This window comes from Leuciscus leuciscus (genome assembly GCF_965113295.1).
Source record: "Leuciscus leuciscus genome assembly, chromosome: 1".
NCBI lineage: Eukaryota > Metazoa > Chordata > Actinopteri > Cypriniformes > Leuciscidae > Leuciscus > Leuciscus leuciscus.
In genome coordinates, this window is record NC_138725.1 from 69557478 (window position 1) to 69579700 (window position 22223).

Sequence of the window (22223 nt, forward strand, 5' to 3'; positions counted from 1 at the left end):
GAGTTGACTTATTATAGAAGTAATACACTTTAAAAGAATATAGGCCTTTCTTAAGTACAAATGTAATGTTTTTACATGTTATTAGCAATAAAAAATAAAATATATTATAGTTAAGTAAATTTGTATATGTAATTTCATAATCACTTCTATTGTATGTGAAATATGGTTAAAGTGACCTGCTGAATGTACTGACAACAAGCATTTATTTTCTATTGAAATGCACAGTTGTAATCACACAATTGTTATGAAGTTGCAATTAGTAGCCTACATTTAAAATAAATCAACTTTAAATGTAATATTGAATCAGACATACAGTTAAAATTATAATCAAGTACTAGAGTTGCACGATAAATGAATCACAAATTTTGGGTTTCAAATAAAGATCATGATTCTCCCACATTCTCGACAAATAGACAACTAAACAAAGTAACGTGATTTACTAGAGGTTTTGACAAAATATTAATTGCTGCAGTCAATTTAAATGTAGGCTATTAATTTGAATTAATAATTTTAAAAAAATGTGTTTTAAATGAATCATTCATTGACTCATTAATAAATACACTTGTTTTATTACTGGATAAATCAGCATTTTTGAACAAATCTCGAATGAATGATTCAGTGACATATCAGTTACTTGTCGCCACCTACTGGTGTAATGATGTAATTGATACAGTCTTTATTTAAAGCGCTAAGTTACTTTCAAAAGGTGGTTTGCTGTATTTTGATCGCTACAACAGACATCAGCGTTAAACCCAAACTATAAACTTTTATCCCGGAATTTCTGTGATAATAATAATATTGTGTGGTTGAAAAGACTGTTTGTGACAGTGTTTCATATCTGTACTGTACATGACAAATGCTCTCTCTGGATCAGCAGTAGCACAAACACAGATTTGAATGTTCGCTGTGATTTTGTCAAAGGTTTTATAGACAGAAGAATCGTTGTCATTTAGGAATGAGATTGTGAGGGTGTTTGAATCGAGATTGTGATCTTTTAACGATTAATAGTGCGTCTCTATCAAGCTCTATACACGTGCTTTAGTATCGTAGCCAACAAATCAAAATATAGCATACGTAGCCTACTTCTTTAAAACATGACATGAGTTTTAAAACAAAATGATTTAAAATATTGAGTAAAACTTTCAATTTGACATTATTACAAAGTGCACTTTTTAAAAGTCGACTTAAGTGTGTTAAGAAACATAGTAATGAAAGCGTACTCTATGGATGCTTGTTTCCACCATTTTAAAAGATAATTGCAACTGTTTATCTTGCAATTCTGACTTTATTACACATAATTGCGAGTTTATATCACGCAATTTTGAGAAAAAAGTCCGAATTGTGAGATAAAGTCACAATATACCTTTTTCTATTTTTTATTCAGTGGCGGAAACAAGCTTCCATAGTACTCTCGTTAAGTAAACTTAAGTGGCCTTTTATTTCATTAATACTATATTATTTCCAAGTGCACTTCTTTTTTCACAAGAGTCAAGAGACCTTTCAAAAATGCGTAGCATAATCGTCTGAATATGGGAATAAAGTCTGGTCCTCTTTGCAATTTATTTTGGCCAAGAATCCCACACTTGGACAGGAAGAGGCGAGACCACAGTTAGTTTGGTTTTTACGTATACCTGTCCGACATGAGGGGAAAAAAGCTGAATAGGTGTGCTCAAAAAACATCGACTTGCAGTTACAAAAATGTCAAAGATTTGACATCAACATCACAAATTGTTATCAATCTTAAGTTGTTCCTCAGAGATGCACTTAGCAGAGTGGTACCTTGTACACAAGTCTTACTAAACCTGTGCGAGTAATTGATCGGTTTTGAGAAAGCTCTCGCTATTTATCATCTAAAAATCCTTGGCTGCCATCTGAGGCTAAGACTGGGATGGACTTAGCTCAGAAACTCTACAAGAAAAGTGTGTGCGTGTGTGTGTGTGTGTGTGTGTGTGTGTGAGAGAGAGACACATTTCGACCGTGACCTTGGGTCTGTCAGCGATGGATATTGAGGAAGGACTGCGTAAAGATTCAGAGGCTGAACCGAGAGTCTGTAAGCCAGAATCCTGTCACGAATATCACCTCCATTACTGATGTGAGGAGCAGAGGGTGTGGAGAGAGGAGACACACTTAAAGTGGTTTTGTTCCCGCCCGTACCTCTCTCTATCCGTCTCGCTCTACCTCTCGACTGTGAGGAAAGTGATGTCATCGCGGCTCTTGTTCCACAGAGGCAGGGAAGCGTATTTTCCTATGTTTCCTAACGTCTGATGCATGCATGCACAACAACAAACCCCCCACCTTTTCCCATCTCACTCACTCTCTCTCTCTCTCACTTTCTCAGTCTTGGCTCGTTCTCACAGTGGTCCACCTCTTTACCTCATCTCCATATTTAAAAGTGCCAGTGTCATTGTGTATTGCCAGGAAAATCGAGTGATTTAATCAATGGGATGGAATTGAGAGAGGCAGAAATGGACCGAGATTCAGATGTAAGTGATGTAATGCACCCCGCGCACAATAGTATATGCGCCACTCGTCCCTTTTCTCTACACCCCTCTATTCAGGGAAAGCAAGCGAACAGGTCAAGAAAAAAGAGGAGATGAGCATGAAGCTGCAAACCATGTGTTTCACACTTGGACTGTAATCAGCCGCTGGGAGTCCAGGTGACAACACCTTTAGACTGTCTCTGGAAGAGAAGGAGGTGGGAGTCAAATAAAAAACAGGATCATCTTAAAGGCCCTCTGAAGCGCCTTGAAACGTGCAGGATTATTCAATGTGTTGACGTAATTTCCAATGAAACAGGAAAACAGGACCAGACATATCGAACAGCCCCTCCCAATAGCGTTTCGTTTATATCACAGCTCGGCCAGAGCCGTTGAGCTCGGTAAAGCTGCAGTTTCCTAATCTCTATCTGTCTATATCGTTCCCAACCCCCTATATAGTGCACTATGTGCTATTCACCACGTAGAAAATATTTTCTGATTTCAGCCGCAGATTCAGCGTCTATTTATAGTGTAGGGGGCGGGGCTTCAGATTCTAGAGAGCATTTGATTGGACAGAAAATCTGATGAGAAGCTGAAGTGCAGAGTGATGTCTTCAAAATCACTGATCCATATTGGCGGAAGTGAGAGACTAAGTTTTGAATGCTTGTATTTTCGAAATGTAAATTTTGTCATTGTTTTGGAGCAGACTAGCTTATGAATAACAGTATTCATATTAAAAGCCAAAAAACTTCACATGAAGCTGCACTCTTGCACAAAGTGGTCTTGTTTCACAATCTCACAAGAAATCTCTTAATCTCACTCAACAAAACGAACCTTTATGGCTGTTTGTAAACGGTCTTGGCAACCCATTTCATATATGCAATTTATTTCTGAGTGAAAAGGATACATATACTGCCATCATACTGTCTCTCTCTCTCTCTCTCTCTCTCTCTCTCATACACACACACACACACACACACACACACACACACACACACACACAGCTCCACCTGAGGCTGCTTGAGTGTGAATCTGTGTGCAACAATTCTCACAGACCTACCCACTGCTTCACACAAATGTCATCAAGATACTAGCGTAGAGACGTTAACTGAAGCGACTTAGCCTACATAGAGCAAGATATTTCACAAACATCACACACTTACAGTGTTTGCGCTCACTTACATGTACAACACTACATCTCTGCTCCCATAAAACACAAACGGAAGGTACAACAAATTCATCAAACATACACACGTCGCATATATGTAGCCTACAAAAAATTACCATAATACCCCACCATTCCGACATCTCACGAGCAAAATAAGAGTGTGTGTGTGGCATGATCGTTCCTGTGACATTGGTCTCTCAGCGGCATGGAGACTGGATTGATGAAGGTGGGAGGAGGATGGATAGATAAAAACAGCGCGTGAATGAGTGGAGGTGGGGTTCGGCTCTGGGAATTGGTGGCTTGGAAAATGGGGGGAGGACAGAGCGCTAATGGCCGCGAGACGCAGCTGGCTATGGACGTAAAGGACAGAGAGAGACCTAGAAAATGACATTATCCTTTTGTTTTCCGCTGCTGATTTGCTTGTGAGAGTGGAGTGTGTGGAGGCGCATGTTAATGTCAGATCGCAGGGGAAGAAAGGCTTGAACGCTGCTGCTCTAAAGTGACATAATTAAAGACAAAGTAAGAGTATAACGTGTAACAGTAAGGTTTTCTGCTTGCAAATTCCACCATGTAGCTAAATAGCAAATCCGCCATGGCGCGAGCGCAACTGGCTTTTAAAGGGAATGGGAGATGACTCTGATTGGTTTATTGCATGTTACCCCCCCCCCCCCCCCCACCCCATAATTCATATGCCTTTAAAGAACATTTCTGCTTGTTGTCATTTCATAAAAAAATTTGTCTACCATCTTTTCACCCTCATGTTCTTCCAAACCTGTATGACTTTCTTTATCTGTGGAACAAAACATGAAATATGGGTCTAATGCTTTTTGGACCCCGACATTTTTCTAAATATCTTTAATGTTAGAAATAAAGTCAAGATATCGAGTAAATGATGACAGAATTGAATTTTTTTTTTTACTATTTTTAACAGCTGCCCTGAGATCAGCTGCTGATACTAAGGCACTGTTTCCATGTTTTTCGTAGAGAAAGTGTCAGTCTTTTGTTGTTTGGAGCTGCGCTGAGATCAGCTGCTTTGTGTCGAACCTCTATTCCCATCAGCCACCTCTGCTCCGAGACCAGCGCGCACTTCTCAGCATAACACCGAATAAATTATTGTGCCGTATTGGGGTGATAGGGTTTCAGAGCCACATTTAGAACGGAGAGATAGTGACAAGTGCAAGAGGAAGAGAGGAATGAATCAGAGAGAGGGATGGTGGGGCGCATGCACATGAGAGATGCTTAGTGTTAAAATTGGCAGCTAGACGAGAGAACGAGAGCGGGAGAGAGTGAGACAGGGTCATAGAGAGAGCACAAGAGAGAGAGAGAGAGACGGGGAACGTGAGAGAAATTGTTATCGCAAAAATAGATAGAAATGGGGGAAATGAGAAGAAGAAAGAGAAAGGGGGAGATGGAAACAAAAGGGTCAAACAGAGAGGGTGAAAGGGAAGATGTGTGGTTTTAAAATAGACGGACGTGGAGGGAAAGCAGTGGTGCTGTTTTCTGCTGTATTAGTGTGTGTGTGTGTGTGTGTCCCCTCCCTTTTTATTACACACACACACACACACACACACACACACACACACACACACACACACACACACACACACACACACACACACACACACACACACACACACACACACACACACACACACACACACACACACACACACACACACACACACACACACACACACACACACTCGCATCTGACAGATTCACTTTCTCAAAGATTCTCTTCTTTCTCTGTAAATTGCTGGGAGGCTGCCGAGCTCACGTTGACCGCGCTGTAGAAATCAGACTGAGCTTGTGTGTGTGTGTGTGTGTGTGTGTGTGCGAAGATGTCTAACAAAATCAACACACAACATGCAATGCATTCAGTGCTTTTCGAGCATTGAAGTCTCTTACGCTCACAACGGCTGCATTTACTTAATCAAAAAAATATCGAAAAACAGTAATATTGTGAAATATTACAAATTAAAATAACTGTTTTCTATGTTAAAATGTAATTTATTCCTGTGATCAAAGCTGGATTTTCAGCATCATTACTCCAGTCTTCAGTGTCACATGATCCTTCAGAAATCAGTCTAATATGATGAACTGGTGCTCAAGAAACATTGAAAACAGTTGTGTGGCTTAATATTTTTGGAAACCGTGATAATTTAGTTTTTTTTTTCAGGATTCTTCAATGAATAGAAAGTTCAAACCCAGACAGCAACATAGTGTCGGCCCATATCCGGCCCACATCTGGTACGCGTTGATTCCACATGTACCAGATGTGGCCCAGATGTGGGCCGACACTATGTTGCTGTCTGGGAAAGAACAGCATTTATTTGAAATAGTAACATTATAAATGACTTTACTGTCACTTTTGACCAATTTAATGCCTCCTTGCTGCATAAAAGTATTAATTTCTAAAAAACCTTTTGAAGGCTTTATATATCGGCCTATGTACATTTTGACCATGACGGTATATATGCATATAGCCTACCTTTCAGAATCTGCAAAATAAGAGGGATCATACAAAATGCATGTTATTTTTTTATTTAGTACTATCCTGAATTAGATATTTTACTTAAAAGATGCTTACATATAGTCCACAAGACAAAAAAAAATAAAAATTTGATTTGATGAAAATTTCTACAAAATGTACATACCCTTGATTCTTAATACTGTGTGTCATTACCTGGATGATCCACAAATATTTTTTTGTTTTGTGATGGTTGTTCTTGAGTCCCTTGTTTGTCCTGAGAGGTTAAACTGCCCAATGTTCCTCAGAAAAGCCTTCCTTCCTTCCTTTTGCATATTTGAACCCTTTCCAGCAGTGACTGTATGATTTTGAGATCCATCTATTCACACGTTGGGACTCAAACACAACTATTAAAAAAGGTTCAAACATTCACTGATGCTTTCAATTAAAACTTTTTGAATTTGAAGATCAAGGGGCCATGTGGATAGCACTATGTTGCTTTCTGAGAGGTAAATTGTACTTATTATTAATTGTATCTTCTTAAGCAGTTCAAAAAAAAAAAAAAATTTAATAAAATTATGATCTTTAAACAAAACAAGAAAAATTTACATATCTTCATCCTATTCAAAAGTTTTCACCCCTGTGGCTCTTAATGCATCGTGTTTCCTTTTATTTTGTCTTGTGGACATATGTAAACATCTTTTATGTAAAATATCTTATTCAGGACAGTACTAAAAAAAAATAAAAAAAATAACACACAGTTTGTATGATCCCTCTTATTTTGTGAAAATAATTAACATTTTGCAGATTCTGCAAGGGGTATGTAAACTTTTGACCACAAACATAACAAACAATGCACAGCTGTATGTTTATTGACTAATGTTAACAAAGATTAATAAATACTGTAACAAATTATTGCTCATTGTTAGTTCATGTTAGTCAATATATTAACTAATGTTTACAAATGATACCTTATTGTAAAGTGATACTGGTATATTACATAAGGTATAGTAAGCGCTATGCAGTTGTTGGTGTGTATTAGGTGGTTGCTTGTGGTTGTTAGTATGTTGCTATGCTTTATGGTTCCTCTTAGAACTAAAAAGAATTTTAAAAAGAGCTTTTTATTCTCAATTGTTTTAAAGAACTTACAAACGAATACACTGATCTGAAGCACATACGACGTAAGAGCCTTTAAAGTCTCCAAAGCACCGTACCTGAGAACCTTTATTTTAACGGAGTGTGTTTATGTGGGCGCACATGAGTGTGAAGAACATGATGTTTGTGCTGATTATTATAGTATTGATTTGTGTGGCTTCAGTATGACTCACAGCAGCCATGGTAATGCTGTGTCTGCCTCTCTCCACACACACACACACACACACACACACACACACACACACACACACACACACACACACACACACACACACACACACACACACACACACACACACACACACACACACACACACACACACACACACACCAGCACTACAGACAGCTGTATGGGCGGGGGAGGTAGAGAAAGCGGACGAATGGATGAGTGTGTGTCTGTGTGTGATTATATGAAGAGGATGTGCTCTGTTGATAGATCCCCCTATGTTTGTGCATGTGTGTGTGTGTGTGTGTGTGTGTGTGTGTGTGTGTGTGTGTCTGTTGGAGAGGTGTAATGGGAGAGAGGTGAGTCGGGCTAAATGAAGTGTGTGTGTGTGTGTGTGTGTGTGTGTGTAGATATCTATTGGAGAGGGAGGCAGACAGACAGGTGGGGGGGTCTAAATGATTAGTGTAAGTGTGTGTGTGTGTGTGTGTGTGTGTGTGTGTGTGTGTGTGTGTGTGTGTGTGTGTGTGTGTGTGTGTGTGTGTGTGTGTGTGTGTGTGTTTGAATATGAATGTGCATCTTTTTAAATTGCTCTGTATGTGTATGCGTGTGCATGGCAGCATGCGTTTTAACTCTGAAGATGCATTTGTGTGTGTGTGTGTGTGTGTGTGTGTGTGTGTGTGTGTGTGTGTGTGCATGATATACAGTATACAATCATTCCGAGTGTGTGTCTGTGCGTGTGTACAAATTGCCATATGAAAATACACGCACTATGGCATATTCTCATCGGTCCTTTACAAAGGTGTTTGTGTGTGTGTGTGTGTGTGTGTGTGAGAGAGAGAGAGAGAGAGAGAGAGAGAGAGAGACGCTGTGATTAATCACACTCACTACCTACAACATACATGTCTGCTGCTGCTCCTGCTTGTCTATGGCTGTTTTCAACAGAACACTAGTATGCATTATGCATCAATAAACTAAACAGTTCAAACAGCAGTATGCTTTCACATGTTGCATGCTTCATTTAATGAAAGGTGTCGCATCTTGGAAATAAATGGGTCTTTGCATACTGCAGAAAAAATAATAAATGTTAGTATGCAATACCAAACACGTCCTCAATGTGCTCTGCTGTATACTACACATTTTAGTGCATGTACTGTAGTAGGTCATCCTGGTATTCCATGCATACAAACTGGTACTCCCTTCATGCATACAAACTGGTACTCCCTTCATGCACATGCATGTGAGTAGTGTGTCAGTACAGTATATGCTATTTTAAACATAGCAGCCAGGTCATCTAGAAACTTCTTGCATAAAGAAAATTGTTCTCAATATACATACTGCAGAAGCATGAGGAGTATATGTTTAGTATGCAATTCTAACCATAGTGTTCCCCTTTATTTACACATTTTGGCGAATGCAGTAGGTTATTTGGTAATCCATGCATTCAACCACCCTTCGTGCACAACATACATGCTACATACTGCAAAAATAATAAGAGTAGTATATTAGTATGCAATTCCATACATATTTACAGTGTGCTTTGTTGTATATTATGCCTCTACAAATACTTGGCAAATAGGTCATTGTGATATTCCATGCATACAAACTCTCTTACTGCGCAATATACAGTACATACTGCATACTGCAGAAATAGTGTGAGTATAGTATGTTAGTATGGTGCTTTTAAATAACCGGTATACTGCACATTTTGACAAATGTTGAAGGTTATTTGGTATTCCATGAATACAAGCTCCCTTCATGCACAATATACATACTACAAAAATGATAAGAGGAGTATGTCAGCATGAAATTATGAACAAATTGCTTTGTTGTATATTATACACTATAGGGTACAATGGGGCTAAAGGCACAACCTTAAGGGAAACGTGCTTTTCACTACTCCCAAAGTGTATGACTGCAGAAAAAGAAAAAAAAGTGGTTTATTTTGTTTAAAAATCTTATAAACGTATGATTTGGCGAGGTGGGCACATTGTATTTATACAAATAATAATATATTTTTTAATAATGTTCAAAACAACCACTTTAGCAAAGTGTGCACTATTTTCGGTTTATTTTGATAAATAAAATAATTACATTTTGTCCAATATATATACTAATATACTATACTAATAGACATTAAAATGTTAATATAAAAATATATTTTAAAAACAAATACAATTATTTTAAAAAGTAAAGATTCTGAAAGCATTGAATGAGATCCTATAATAATTTAATATACATTTACTGTAGCAACATTAAATCATAGTTTATTATATGGCATGATTAATATCATATTTTTAAATATGATGGTGTCATTATAAATATGGGTATTATCTCTAAGGTGGACACCCAACTTAAAATATGATATTTACCATATGAATCTAACCATGTCATGTCAACAAATGGAAAAGTTAGCCAGATGTTAATAATGTTTATAATTGTGCCTTTCGCCCAAAAAGCAGGGGTGCTTTTTACTCCAGATACCATACTTTTACATATTCTTCCGTTATTGAAAAACTGTTGCTTTAATTACCTTGAACAAAACTGAAAATCATCAACAAGATTCTACAAGCAATCATTAACAAGCGATTCTCGTTTGCTACTTAAATCTACAACATTTTAAAAACAAAATATTAGATCAAATTAGCACAGAATCAGCTTTGCGCTGCTGCCCGCGATCGCATCAAGGATCAGACAAATTTCCACGTGCACCTTAAAAAAGCACAAGTTTTTGTGCCATCTACTGATTTAGAGGAAAACAAAATCAAAGGATCCTTTTACCCCGGTGTGCCTTTAGCCCCGTTGTACCCTACTATTATATAGTGCTGCACATTTTGGCAAATGTATTAGGTTATTTGGGTATTCCGAATCCCAAGCTCTGTAATGCTGCAAATAGTATGAGTAGTAGCCTATGGTAAGATGCTATTTTGGAGCATAGCCTACTTCTTCTACTTCTCCGCACAAAAGCCCAGAGACAGACAGCAGTGTGCAGCGCTCTACACCCTGATCGCCTGTAGCAGGACGCGGGTGTTAGCAGTCTAGAGGCGAGCCGAGACGCAGAGGAGAATGTTTGCTTGTCCTTGTGTGTGCGTGGATGAGTACAGACAGGCTAACTGCACCGCGAGTGTGTCCGGAGTATGACTGACATTAATAATGGAAGCGCGGCTAGTTAGCGTCACGCGGCCGAGAGCAGTCTGCGGCCTCTCTGGCTGGCTAGCGTGCCTGTGTATGCGTGTGTTTTTGTGGAGGAGGGGTGTGTTTCTGTCACCCCAGCTTTCGTGGTGTCCTCTTTGACGGGCCCTCCCAGGCGATGGAAGCACTACAGCCTACACACACACGCACTCATGATTACACACACGGCCGCAAACGCACACATCAGACAGACAGGCAGTGGGTTGGGCATCTCTGCTGTCTGCGTCCCTTCATCTGCAGTGTTCTCCCATTCGTTCTCTCTCTCACTCTGTTTTGACGTGGCGTGTGTGTGCCAGCAGCGTGCCTGCACCATTATCAGCGCCTGCGGCGCAGGGCACCCATTGTCTTTGCCGACGGTAAAGTGCCGAGGGCATTGTTTTCCGCTGCTGGTGGTGGCCTGTATCCATGCACAGTTCAGACGTGCTCTCTCAGATTTTTTTTTAGCCAAGTGGATTTTGAAAGCCAAATACCTGGGCTGAAAATTCTTGCGATTCTGATTTTGATTCAACATCGATACATTTGGCTAAAGATCAGGTATAGTAGGGCCTACATGTTCATTTTTCTCAAGGAACCAAGCAAGCAACATAGTGTCGGCCCAGATCCGGCCCACATCTGGTACATGTGGATTCAATGCGTACCAGATTTGGGCCGGATCTGGGCCGACACTATGTTGCTATCTGGGAAACAAATCTCTCTCAACTAAGGGGCTGTTTACACGACACCGTTTTTTAACTAAAAACATCAAACTTTTTATGTGTTTTGGCCGTCCGTTTACACGACAAAGGTGTTTTGGGTGCCTAAAAACACAGTTTTGAAAACGGGTTTCAAAGTGGAAGTTTCTCCATGTAAACAACAAAAATGCGAATCTCTGAAGACGATGACGTCACGCACATGCGTATTTCGTATTTCATCGCCATCTAATGGCCTGGCAGCAGAATACAGGGTTTTAAGACGTTTTCGCGGATCCGTGTGAAAAGATTTTGACAATGGTTTCAGTTTTAAGCATATCGTTGTTGTGTAAATGTACCTTAAGTTGCTGGTATTATTATTAAAGATTATAATTAACAATTCATTCTTATTCAATTAATATAATGAGGTTTTATAATATTTTTAATGATACAAGAGTAAAAAATATAATAAATATGTAATATAGTGCATATATTTCGCAAAATGCTCCTCAATAAAGTTTTTTCTAGCTAACTAGGTCATTGAATGGCTTTACGTGACATTGTTCACAAGCTGTTTTATTCACGTCTTTTACGCGTTTGAAACCCTCATCGAACGAGACACGATACTGTAAGCTGCTGCTGTACTATATCTTTCAACATACCTTCTGATGCTACTAACAGCGTCACAACGGACTTTTGTAATAAAATTGACTGAATTTAAAAGCTGAGACTTTGTTTCATATCAAAAGTAGCCTAACCTGGTGTTGTCTGTCTGTATTGTTTTTGTTTAGTTTTTTGTGTGTTTTAAGCACAAACCTCACTAAACTGTATTAGATGTATTCTTAATTCATGCTTTATTTTACAAAACAGGTCTTAATATATTGTACAATTTTGCTTCTCAAGTAAATGTAATGTTATGATTTTTTTTTAAATTAAATTTAGAAAAGGATTATTGCCATGTACAGGAGAGGACAGATAAATTACTGTATATATTTTGTGCAATTAAAGAGGCTTAACAGCATTTTCCAAATCTAAGACAGAGATGTGTGTTCATGGCCCACTTTACTGTCCCGATACACGTCGTCCCCCAAGAGATCGTCTCTTTCCTTCCCCAACCCCGACACACACACACACACACACACACACACACACACACACACACGCAACTCAACACACACATCCTGTTTGACGCAGCAATCCTTATAGACAGTGAACTAATCGTGTCTGCCAGTGAAGACAAGCCATGAGATCTTCTCAAATCAAACCAATGCAGTTGTCAGCTTTTGTAGTGCTATGAAAGGATTAGTTTTTGGTTCCTTTTCAAAAGCAAACCCCTTTTTGACTATAGTACCTTGTTGTGCGGTCCTTGTTGACGCTAACGTTAGACTATGCGCCGTCGCCCTCCTTCTAACGGTTATATAATTCAAACGGCTGTTTGAGGCCGCAGAACTTTTCAAATGCTCCAGTGCTGCTGTGATCATGAAAAAAAAAAAAATCATCTGCAACAGTACGGCTTAAAATCCCCCCTCCCCCTTTCATCTGTTCCCACCGGCCCATGAGAGTCGTTAAAAATCCCACGCAATCCCCCTCGTTGCTCTGCGGACTCCGGAAGAGATCGAACAGCGCCGCTGGAGATCTCACACCACCTGTAGGTGCCCTTGATAGTGTCGCACACTCGTGGCCCGGGATGTGCTGATGCTAGGTGGTAAATTGGTCTGTGCAGCTGGTCTCTCCCGAGGGGATGTGGTATGGATCACATACAGTCAGAATTGGGACACAAATAAATCACATGCAAATGCTTTCACTCGGTCTCTGCGGAGACTCAAACCTGTGCGTTCCACCTGAACCAGTAGATTTGAGCTTTGCCATATATTTGCCAAAGATTTCAATGCCCTTTTCCACTTATTACTGTCCTTGGTAATGCATGGCTATAATTGTTGCTCATACTCAGGGTTAGGGGTTTGTTCTAAACCATTAACCCTAAATATTAAACCCTAGCGGATTATTGTTTGTGCCATGGACTTGAATGAACCTCACATCGCGTGGCTTGTTGAGGAAGTTGCGCTGTTATTTGAACACTCTAAGACTTGCATTGAAGGAAGGACTTTAATTATGTATTGGAATATATCAGAGAGACGTTTGAGTAACGCTAGTGTAACTCAGACTGTGTGTGTAAACCTCACTCTCCTGGCGTCATTAGCGTCCTTGTTAGCGTGGAAACGGCGGTTTGAATCCCGCTCGGAGCGAGTGGAACCGGAGGGATTACACCCAGCAAGCAATTTTGCGTTAAAAAGACGTCTAAAAGCCGTCCAAACACAGCCCTGACATCTAGGCTAAAACAAGGCAACATTTGGGCTGTCAGTGAAAATGTAATAGATGTCTAAACCATAGCCCAAGAATAGACTAGTCATCAATTATTTAACAAAGAAATGAAATGAGTGAAGAAATGAAACCAAACACCTTGTAATCACTGTTTACTTTGCGTACATGATGGAATATCACGCATCTCGCAAGTTATTTTGGCAAAAAATGACATGTAACCAAATTCAAGGTTATTTTGGCTAGAAGTGGGTTACTCATAGCTGAACTATATCGAGCCTATAGTTAACCTAGACGGTGAAATGACAGCTATTGCTTGCTGGGTAGCTACCACCCAGAACACCTTAGTAACCAGATTGAACCAGCAAGTCCTGTCAGGACCACTATCGTCAAATACGATTGACAATTAGCATATAGTTAGTTTTGGCGGGATGGTTCTGTTCTGGGCTGCGTTTCCCAAAAGCATCGTAAGCCTAAGTTGATCGTAAAAACGATCGTACGACTGATCTTAATATTACGGTCTGTTTCCCAAAAGCATCGTAGCTTAAGTAGCACTTGAAAATCTTCGTAGATCTACGAGTGCTCTGGAGTAATCGTACATCACCAAGTTCATCGTAAGAAGACAGATTTATGAGGACACCTGCAGGACAACCGACAGATTACACCTTTAACTTTATTCAAATGCAATGTGATTATAATATAAGGTTTGATTGTACTTTATTGTACACTTTATTACTCTTTTTTTGTTGTTGGTTAAATTAATGTATAAATTAAATAATTAAAAAGGTCAGAAAACAAAACAAAAAATAGAAATAATTTAATCTAATAATTTTAATCAAAATTAAAAGAATGAACAAAAAATAAATAAAAGAAATCCTTTTAATCTGTTAAAAATTACATCTTTGTTTCACTCTATCTCCTCTAAAAGGACATTAATTTCATCTTTTTGAAAGGAATCTTTATTTTTTATTTTATTTTTTAGCTATTTTGTCAGTGCCTCCGCCTGTAGGTGCTTTATATAGACTTGTCTTGATTGCTAATCCACAACAGATGACGATTATTAGGTTAAACGTTCCATATAAGGTTATGTTTCAGCACTTCACGAATGGACAGCGACTCTTAAGTAGCACGTAGAGCGCATTCTCGCGCGTTCATGTTAAGTGCATTTTTGGGAAACGCTCGTGGAATTGCTGCGAGCGTTCGTAACCTTGCACGTAGAGAGCGCTCTTAAGAGCTAAGATACATCGTTATCGGGAAACCCGGCCCTGGGCAAGAACTCCCTGCGCATTCATGCAGCCTAGCATGATGGATAAGAGCAGCAATAACCCCCCTTAGGGTAAACAGAACAGAACCAACATGAATGTATTGCAGATATCATTCATGTCAATATTTTAATGTACAACATAATTCGAGAATTTAGTCTGATTCAAAGGGGAATCAGAATGCCAATCCTGACTGGACGAGAGGAGGAGCTGGGGATGCAGGAGGGTAAAGCTCCTGAGAAACGCGATAGCTGCTGATAATACTGATTATAATATAATTATAATATAATATCTTATGGAGACAGTCATATGCAATAGCTGAGAGTCAACTGATGTGAGCTTGACGAACGTGACCTGCCACAACTAACGCTATGCTTGATTTTCAGTTTGGTTTAGTTTTCGTTTTAAGATGTTTTTTTGTAAAAAAAAAAAAAAAAAAAAAAAGATCATTTAATGTTTGTTTAGTCATGTTTATTTGTTGATATTATTTTACAATTTTTGGATTAATTTAGGGCTGCCAAAGTTAACTGGTATCATTTAAAAATGTTTAACAGCATTAAGTTGATCGTCAGAGTCTTTTGTTATTGCTATGTAGTGGCATTATCATGTTTAATGGAAAGTTTTACAATATACATTAATATTTTCTAAAAATGAAACTATAAACTTTTAAAAAATAATTGTATGTTACTTAGCTCTAAAGTCATAAAAAAAAATCTGTTTTAATTTTCCCAGTAATTTTTTTAAAAATATTTATTTTCATTATAAAATATACAAAAGCATTATTAAATATTTTCAATTCATCAGTGAACACTTCCTAGAACACCCTAGAAACCACTGGAATCAAACGCGTATTGCCTACGTGAGTGATGCAGTTTCAGGACAATTCAATTGCGCTAAACCTAAGCCATGGAAAGCACTGGAACCGTTACTTCCTTCATAACAAATTAAGCGAAGCTCAAAATAAATGCCTCTTTTTTTTTTTCTTTTTTATTAAGTACTCGTTTCTCAGCAATCGGTTTGTCAGTAGTGAGGCGTGGCAGGAAGCAGGAGTGTTTGTGTGCGCATGTGTGTGTGCGCACTAGCGTTCTGGGCCAGTGGACTGGTAAATACAGCGGCTGTGGAGTGGAAATGAAGGCTGGATCTATTTGGAGAAATGCTAGATGACCTTCCACTGAGCTGGATGACATCCAAGCGATTTCACCGTGCAGCATAGGCCCACCACCAACGCCATGCGTCACACGCTCCCAATCGCACACAGATGTGTATGATCAGACACACGTGGAAATGAGGGACGTAAACACACACACAATCAGAAACAACAGGGCATGAGTCCATAACGCACAGCCACACACAGACAGTTACACAAACATGCACATCCACAATTAATGGCCCAGAAAACGAGAGATCAAGCCAGATCACACATTAAGGCCCATTCACACAACTATAAAGATATCAATAAAGATAACTATATTAGCGTCAACAGCAGTGGACGACATCGTTCTGTTTATTATAAGCTCGTGCGGCAGTTTTGCCGTCTGTCGCATTAAATGCTTGAGGTCTTTGAAGCAGCATGGATTCTGATTGGCTGTCAATATTTTTATCGCTAATCAGCTGGAAAAAAGCGTTCTTCTGAAAGTGATATCACCAACATTGTTTCTCTGTGCCGTTACTGTTACAGTTGTGGCATGAACTCTGCTGTTCTTTTATATTGAGACTGGTTTTTTAGAACTATATCTTTGTTTATTATCATAGTTATCGTCCTTGGTGTGAACGGGTTTTATCCAACAATATGTGCCGAGAAAGAATAATTTTTACTTAATTACCCGTACAAACAGGGCTCGACTAACTTTATTGGTCACTGTCGCTAGTGGTTTTCCAAAGTTACTAGCGAGTAGCGACTCAGCATTTTCACTGGCCACAATTCTGACATCGATACCACGGGGAAAAGCTGCTATATAGATATTTTTAATATTATCTCCTAATTTGGCAGCAGGTATATTAGGCTGCTGTCACTTTAAGAGCCGACACACCGATCCATTACTGTTACACATGCGTTATCTTTCTCAATTGTTTACGTTCACTTAAAACAACTGACTGTGTTTACATGAATGCTCGCCAAGACCGGCATTTTTACATTATTTTGAGTGTGACTGTTTAAACGCAATAAAATAACTAAATTTAGTCCTGAGTGGTGGCTTTATGTGAGTGCACTTTGGGTGTGAGCACAAGATCTATGGGAATGAGTACAATTATGCGCAATACACGCAATCTCATGTCGAAATTCAAGCCCTTTAACAGCAACAATATTCATCCGGAGCAAATGAAGCGAGTGAGTGAGGAGAGATGGGTTTGTGAGTCGGAGAGATGAGAGAGAGTGAGAAAGTGCAGCTGGTATCGTGTATCTATTCTGCGGATTTCACATTTCAGATATTTCAGTATCGATGTATCGAACACATGTATCGAAAAACCTATATTTCTGACAACACTACATTGCACTTAGTTTAGATTTCAGATGCCTTTTTAAAAGACTACAATTGAAAAATGTATATTATATAACATTATATTACATAAAATCATGTAAGTAAGTAGTGCACATTGACCCAACCAATGCTCAGAGTTTAGGGGCGGGACTGTCTGTTTGATTGGCCAATGGCAGATGGCGGTGAGTGTCCAGGAAACTTGTGAGGAAACAATTTTTTTTTTTACACTGCCACTACTAGAGCAGAAATCACACACTTCAACTTCAAACAGATCATTCGTCTGTAAATATGACATCACGGTTATAAGACGTCTGAGCCTGGCGCATTCGTGAAACGTTCCCGTGGCGTTGATTCATTACGGTGTCACACATCTGACCCCCTGACCGTCGAGTTTGTTGTTTATTTCTTCTCTTCATCCATTCATTTCCTGTAAAAAGACTGCTGAGCCCAGTGCTGCATAGACAGCGGCATCTGGAGATAAATAATTCCTCCATCGCTCCTCTCGTCTCTTCCTCCCTCGCTCGCTCTGCCCCGTCCTGACCTTATGGATCTGTTTTGAGCCGTGCCAGATTGTTGCTCAGGACTCTCGCACCTAGAAAACAGCAGAGGGGGAGGGGTGCTGTCTTTCCTCTCTTCACCTCATATCCGTCTGTCTCTCTCTCTCTCTGTCTACTCTTTCCCACCGCCTCTATCTAATTTCTTTCCCATCACCTTCTATTCTTGAAAGAGCCGACGGTTTCCGATACCCCTCTCTCTCTCTCGCTCTCTCTCGTTCTGTTTTTCATGGTTGTTCTCTGACTGACCCTCAGGTGTGTGACAGTTTCAGTGGATTGCATCAGCCTCCACGCTATAGTCACTGACAAAATACGATATAGCACCATGTAGGGCTGGGCGATGTGATGGTATAGACTGTGCGGCGGTATTTTGCATGATATATGCGCGGTATAGCTGTATTTACACGGCCAGGACTGCGTTATGTTGTTTACACATGAGAGCAATGAGAAAATATGGAAAACTGCACAAATACAGAGTCAGTCAAGATGGCCAAGAACTTGTTTTTGAGGGCAGAAACGTGAAGCAGGGTTTAGCAGTTTATGGTTGCAGGGCAACGTCACAACTTGCCGCATTAATATAGAATTCACTGGAAGTGTTTATATCAGCTATTTTGGAACAGCTTTGATGTGGCTCATCCAATCAGAATTCAGAGTCATTATAATGTCGTTTTTAGCTCTGTGTAGTGTTTATTTATGAAGCTGGGTTTGCTCTGAAACCACAAGTATTATTCATTTATGATAATCTGATCTTTTGATTTGCATCATCAAGTTTTAATTTGCTTGATATTTTTCATTTGATTTTCAAAAAAATAAAAAAATAGGCATTGCAGTGCAAAATCATTTTCTTAATCGTTATTTTTTCCTTGTTTTCCAGTATTTATTTATTTATTTATTTATTTTTAAAGCATAAATCATACAGTAAAAATAGAGTAAGGTTTGTGTTTAAAATAAGAATGTCATCGGAGAAAGAAAAATGTAGTAAAAATTGAGTAAAACTTAATTCTTAAAACAATGTGTTTATTTATTTATTTATTATTTATTTCAACTATATTTATTTATTTAATTTCAGTATAAGCATAAATCATAAGGTAAAAATAGAGAAAGGTTTGAGTTCAAAATAAGAATGTCATTGGAGTAAGAAAATGTAGTAAAAAAATGTAGTAAAACTTAATCCTTAAAACAATTTATTTACTTATTATTTACTTTCAGTATAAGCATAAATCATAAGGTAAAAAATAGAGTAAGGTTTGTGTTTAAGATAAGAATGTCATTGGAGTAAGAACAATGTAGTAAAAACTCAATAAAACTTAATGTTTAAAACAATTTATTTATTTATTTATTTATTATTTATTTCAACTATATTTATTTCATTTCATTTTAAGCATAAATCATAAGGTAAAAATAGAGCAAGGTTTGTGTTTAAAATAAGAATGTCATTAGAGTAAGAACACATTTTATTATTATTATTTCAACTATATGTATTTAATTTCATTTTAAGCAAAAGTCTAACAAAAATTGTAACGTTTGTGTTTAAAATAAGAACATTTATGTCAGTGGAGTAAAAGTATACTATATTCTCTGAAATGTCAGAATATTTTGCTTCTCATTTAAATATATCTTGTTTAGATATCAAACGTATATGATGTTTAAATATTTTATTGGAAAATAAAAATAGATTAAGGTAAATATAGGTATAGATCAAAATCTTATTTTTTACTGGCAGCTTACAGTTATATTTTGGTTTGTATTCATCATGTTCTAAATGCAAAAAGTCTAAATGTGAAATATTTAATTTACTGGATCATCCAAAAAAAAAAAAAAAAAAAAATAGTAAGTGATATAATATGATATGGTGGTATGTAATAATATTAAATATTAATATAACATTAAATAATAATATTAAATGTTACATCATTTATATGGTATTCTATCTCATATTTTTACTGGAATTTATTTATAATATAATATGACTCATCCTGTGATAGAAGATTGTGATCATACCGCCTCCCCCAGCAAGCGTTTGGCACATGATCTAGTCTGCTGATGTCTTGGGTTATTTTACATGCAGAGTGACGCTCTTAACCTTGGGAATACAGTTGCGACCTTTTTTTTCTCTCTCTCCAGTAGATGCGTCTAGTATGTTATTGCAGATGTTGGTATCAATTTTTCCTCTTTTATAGTTCACTCACATATTCATGCTATCCCTCCATTTTTCTCCCCGCCTTCATATTCATCTCACCTCTCTCCACTCCGTATCTGTCCATCTCACACATACCAACACACACACACACACACACACACACACACACACACACACACACACACACACACACACACACACACACACACACACACACACACACACACACACACACACACACACACACACACAGCGCTCTCCGCCTGTCAGTCACACGCGCGCGCGCGCGCACACACACACACGTCTCGAAATGGATTCTTGCAGAGAGGGTCCGTTCAGAGCATCAATATCAGTCAGCTGTGACACTGCAGTCTAAACTGCAGTCTGAAATAAACGATGAAGTTTTGTGTTGTTTTTAATTTTTGCCTCACACATTTCGTCTGCGGATCCATGCATATGAGTGATACGATGCTTTCATCACTAAATCTTACTCATAGAATCACACAAACACATTTCCATATAAAGCGCAACACACTCCTCATTTGCATAATGCGTCTTCGATATAAACACAAGAGCACGTCATAGTTTTGAGTCGCTTTTGATTTCGGCTCCAAATATAGCTCACATTTCAGCGGATCCATGGACAAATTGCACGTGTTTCACGTTTAGATTGCATATTTAAAATTTGCTTTTTAATATTTAAATACTCACATAGCTACACTCTTGAAAATAAAGGTTTCTTATTGGCATCGAAGAACCTTTAATGGAATCATTCCATTGCACTTTACAGTGAAAACATGTTATTTATAAATATTCACTGAACGTTTCTTTTGGTAGAGAAGAGTTTTAAGAGTGTATGAGCTCGTACCACATACCAAATACAGTTTTGACGCCAACACAACATACAAACATCCCTCTCGTACAGCATCTGTTGCTATAGTAAGAGTTGCCTGATTTGAGATCAGTGCCGTAGTTTACCTTGCAATAATTCGAAACGCGATTAGTGCAGGACTAAACTGAACTCAGATCAGACTCTGAGCGCAACGGCAAACACATGTGCAGCCTGTTATCCAACACGCCCCCCTGTCCCCATGCATGCGGCTCTGGAGACGCACAGCAGCGCTCAGTCCCAGCCACTCATCCATCCATCCATCCGCTCACACTGACATTAAGCGCCTTAAATGTGGAGAAACATGCGTCTCTACCTGCGGTGGTGCCTGTGCCTGGATCCCGGTCCTCTGGATCAGGTCCTCCTGCAACGCGGAAAATGGCAGATATTCCCTGTCAGTGGCAGACTCGTCTCTCTCCCTGTCTCTCTCTCTCCTAGTCTCTCTCGCTCTATTTCACTTTCCTCCTTCCCTTTGCTGCCATGTTCGGAGCGGGGCGGGGGCTGGGGGTGGACCGAACGGGGTTGGGGGTGCTGTTTGGAGGAGAAGAGACGAGCGTAAAGGAGAGAAAGCGGGCTCAGGGGGATAAGAAAGCAATTAGAGGGCAGTCCTCTCTTACTTCCAGACGGAATGTATAATGGAATTAGCTCAGGGGGGCTCGCAAGCCAGCGAATGTGTGTGTGAATGCTGATTTGTGAAGGGGGGAGACCACCTGCTCTAGCGGGGAGAGAGAGAGAGGACAGAGATGGAGGGGAAAGATGTCAGCTTCAAAGGCTGTCTCACAGGTTGGCGATCTCTCATCGGAGCGGCGAAATGCACCGTGCGCGTGTGTGTGCGCAGCGTAAAGAGAAAGAGTGTGGTGTGGATGAGTCGGGAGTTGAAAGAGTTCGCTTAGATGAGGAGAGAGCCATAGATGAGAAAAATCACAAACGAGATCTCTTTAATATTTCAATTATTTCTTCCTTGACAGCACTGAGAATTGAACAGAGGACAAATGGAGACCCTGTAAAATCTAAATGGGAGTTTTGAGGTCATTTATGCTAGCGTACTCGGCCGATGACTCATACTGCACTCACAGGCATATGCAAATGTTTGCCCAATCAGGTGATCTCTAGAGGGAGAATGCACCTCCCCCTTTGTCACCTGCAACTGATTAGCAAAAGCGAGTAGCAAAACTTGTTTCAGGGCTGTAATGTGAACAATTGTTTTTTAATGTTGTAATGTAAAAAAAAAGAAAAAAGAAAAAGGGATGACCTCGTGATAAACTTCCTGTTTTAAAGGAAAATAT

General features: G+C 39.0%; 1 protein-coding gene across 3 annotated transcripts in view; it reads right to left on the reverse strand.

The window, feature by feature from the left end:
- rai1 (retinoic acid induced 1) overlaps positions 1 to 21936 on the reverse strand; it is a 61663-nt gene extending 39727 nt beyond the window's left edge. For 2 of the 3 annotated variants that reach the window (XM_082184601.1, XM_082184600.1), the window contains exon 1: positions 21254 to 21935. The gene's annotated coding sequence lies outside the window, so the exon portion shown is untranslated. Of the gene's footprint in view, positions 1 to 21253 lie in introns of all 3 variants that reach the window. The other variant, XM_082184599.1, reaches the window with a different exon arrangement.
- Positions 21937 to 22223: the final 287 nt, after the last annotated feature.